The 3,802-nt window shown below is 37.4% G+C and overlaps 1 pseudogene; it reads right to left on the bottom strand.

Annotated features, from left to right (window-relative positions):
- Positions 1-1,047: 1,047 nt before the first annotated feature.
- On the bottom strand, positions 1,048-3,160 carry LOC149044164 (uncharacterized; annotated as a pseudogene).
- Between the last annotated feature and the right edge of the window lie 642 nt (positions 3,161-3,802).

Raw genomic sequence — 3,802 nt, 5'->3', positions numbered from 1 at the left:
ATTGCATCAGCCACTGCTTGTATATCGATAATGATGAGCCCATATTCCTAAACATATTGGATAACGTATTCTAACCATGACGTTTCTTCATCACTTTCTACAAATCGTTCAGGATTATCTCTTAAATATTGAATGCATCTAGCTTTAATTTCTAAAACAGCAATCTTCTCCTCCATCAACATCTAGTGTCCTTAAACCATGCTAAATCAGTATATAGTTACACAGGGCATATGCACTATCACTACATGTATCAGCTTCAGAACCAGGCACAACTCTCAGGGATGTTTTCATCAATTTTTATATCAATTGTCCCATTTCTGGGACCGTCTGCCTCCCGAAAGAGATCTCTTGTCCCATTACTGGGATTATTTGTCTCCCGAAGGAGGTCTTTTGTCCCATTGCTGGGATTATTTGTCTCCCGAAGGAGGTTTTTTGTCCCATTTCCTGGACTGTTTGTCTCTCAAAGGAGTTTCTTGTCTCATTGCTGGGATTATTTGTATCTCAAGGAGGTTTCTTGTCCCATTGCTGATCTATTTGTCTCCCGATGAGGGTTTTTTGTCCCATTTCCCGGACTGTTGGTCTCCCGAAGGAAGTTTTTTGTCTCATTGCTTGGATTATTTGTCTCTCCGGAAGGAGGTTTTTTGTCCCATTTCTGGACTCTTTGTTTCCCGAAAGAGGCTTTTTGTCTCATTTCTGGACTCTTTGTCTCCCGAAAGAGGCTTTTTGTCCCATTTCTGGACTCTTTGTCTCCCGAAGGAAGTTTTTTCCCATTGCTGGGACTATTTGTTTCCCGAAGGAGGTTTTTCTATCCCATTGCTGGGATTATTTGTCTCCCGAAGGAGGTTTTTTTTGTCAAACAAAAATACACAAAAACGAAAGCAGTTAGTCATAAGGCTGGGACGAAATTTCTTTGATGTTCAGTAACTCCAAAAGTGGTTTGTAAGTGAAAAATTGAATGGTGGCTGGATATGTAACTCTTTTATCAACTTTTTCAAGCAAAGTAGAAGCTGATTTCAGTTAAAAGTGATAACAGCACGAAATAAGAGTATTTCAAGGACCCTGTTTAATGTTGCAAAGTACTTTAACATTCTCCTTAAAAAAAATACTGTAAACAAACTTTCCTTAAAAAAAGGGAAAGTTCAGTTGATAGAAATGTCAATGGATGGCTAAAACAAAATAGGAGGTTTGATTGGTCAATGCTATAAAAACAAATCTTACTTTGTGATATCATTAAAGAAAATACAATGACAGAGTGGTTATCATAGCTACAACATCCAGATTTTGATTGAGAAACACTCCGTTTTTCAGAAAGGATTTGGAAGTTTTTACAAGCTTGGGAAAGCGAATGAAAGGTCTGATAGAACAATATGAAAAGACAAGGCAATCATCTAAAAAATTGAAAAATAAAAATAGATACATTGAGAGATAGTTTTTAAAAATTACATCCTAGCCCGTTGGCTAAATTAAGTCATTATATAGACTAATAAAAAATATAATCATGTATAAAAATATACCAATGGTATATAAAGTAGCCTGGTGGACTAAAAAGCCACAAAATATCATACAAAGTCCACGTGCAAGAAAACTACACAGGGAGTTTTCAGTAATCACAAGTTCAAAAAGCAAGGCAGCAAGCTAAAGACTCTTCGGCTTTCATTACCTTCTTTGCAACACAAGCTGACACTGAAAAAATAAATGCATACTCTTGGTTCACAACTGTTCATAAAAATTCGATTAAATAACAACCCAAAAGTTAACTTGGATTGTTGAGCAAAATCAGTGATCAGATTGACCCCTGATAAATCAAAGCAGCAGCCTTTTGTGGAGCTCCCATGATGGTTATGAATTTAAGGCCAGGTTACTACGATGTTTTTACAATGGCGCCGTTCAAAGTCAAATCTCCGAATAGTTTGTTTGCCCTTTAGCAACTCAAAACGCAGTTGGTTACAATAATTCAATGTACGATTTTCATTGGTGAAGATATATATCTCTTTCTGACCTCTATTTCTGTTCGTTAAGGTTTGAGTTTTTTCCTCTCGGATGGCCCACAACGAGGTTCCCTAAATTATTTAAAAAACGAATCGAGAAAACGAGGTTATCAAATCTCTGGGTTCAAACAGAGAGCGATGGTTTCTTTTCGAAAAACTGAAATTTTAATTTACTTTACCTCTTCACTAACCTTATCAACTACATCTCTGTCTGAAAATCAAAATGAGCGTACGGTTTAATGTGTTGATGACGTGTTACAATACGTTGTCGTGTTGATAACGCAACCCTCAAGATTCCGCCTAAAATCTTCGACTAAGGTCCTATTTCTGTAAATTAAAGGAGGTTTCTCTTGAACTGTATCGATGTAATCTCCCCAGTTTGTGTTTTCGTTCTTTAAAGACGTTGGGTATGGGCGATGTTTTGGATTTCCCGCACTAACAGGCACAAACATCAATGCTTGGCCTCAAATTATCAGTTCCACAGCAGAAAACATATACCTCTGCTGTGACCACCAGCTTTTGTTTTCATACTGCGAACGGTAAGGGGAGAGATACTCGATAGATTTGTAATGAAATGCATTGAAAAGATCATCATACCATACTTTTGGTATCACAAGGGGACTGTCCGTCTTGTTACATATTTTCTTTCTTCTCTCATTGGTCCAGATGGCCCCATGATGCCATTTGTAATCCACAACGCCAACTACAGGCTCGTACTCTAAGAGCCGTTGTTCGAAGACTCTAGACGGCGGAAGCCTCTTTATTTGTGGCGATGCAAATAAATCTAAGGGCAGCACCACATCATCATCTATAAAAATGTAATAATGGTATTTTGGCGATCTTGTTACTGCAGCAAAATACAGCACATTTCGCCCTGTTGCCCATCCAGTATTGGCATCGAACAGATAGGTGATATGAGGCGACTTTTGCACTTGACATTTAGTACGAAAGCTTAGCACTATGACATCACAGTTACATGTTTCGTGGTCGCCGCTCTCGGAAGAAGAGGCCAAGTTTGAGGGAACCCGTTGTTCTGTTTGAGTAAGATAAATGAGAACCTTTGAGGATGACTTCTTTGTGGCTTTCTCTGTGGCTGTAGCTTGAGTTGGAACAACCTTTGGACTGACGATCTCACTTACGATAGAGGAAATATTGAAATTTATTTTGAAGTATTAAGAGAGAATTTTTCTGGAGACCGCGTGAAATCAAAAAAATGTGGCACATGCCTAGAAAAAGCCCTACCTTCATACTTCGCTCAAAGATACCTTAGGGTAAGTCTATAAACGTGGTATAATTTTTTTGTTCAGAACTGTTTTTATTTTCTAGAAAATCACCAAACACTGTATCGAGCCCCAACCGCCATAACAGTGGCCGAAATGAAGCCGACGAGTAGGGCAACAAAAACGTTATTCTTCAAAAGTGCAAAAGAAAGCAAGTCTTTCCGAATATTATCTATTTGTATACGATGTATTAACAAAATGAATAAAATGATTTGAATCTAATAACGGGATTATTGACATAACTATGAATTATTGGCGAATATTTGAAAATCGCCAAAATTTGATTGATTAAAAATTTTTTTTTGGAGCAGCTTTTCAATAAAAATTTTTCCTACTCGGTATAACTCGGAATCACTTGAGATGAGCATTTCTGAAAATTGGAAACGATGTTCTTTTCAAGGATATAAAAATTAATTTGGGGCTCTTAATTAATGCGAAGAAATAGCCCGATCTATTTCGTGCAAATCGCAACGCCGCCGTGTAAACAACCGCAGATAATCCAATTATTCTTTTATTATCGAAGCCATAATTTCT

The sequence above is a fragment of the Pocillopora damicornis genome, chromosome 6, assembly GCF_964200805.1.
Source record: "Pocillopora damicornis chromosome 6, jaPocDami1.2, whole genome shotgun sequence".
NCBI lineage: Eukaryota > Metazoa > Cnidaria > Anthozoa > Scleractinia > Pocilloporidae > Pocillopora > Pocillopora damicornis.
The sequence above is the reverse complement of the archived record's forward strand: the minus strand, read 5'-3'. Positions and strand labels throughout refer to the sequence as shown.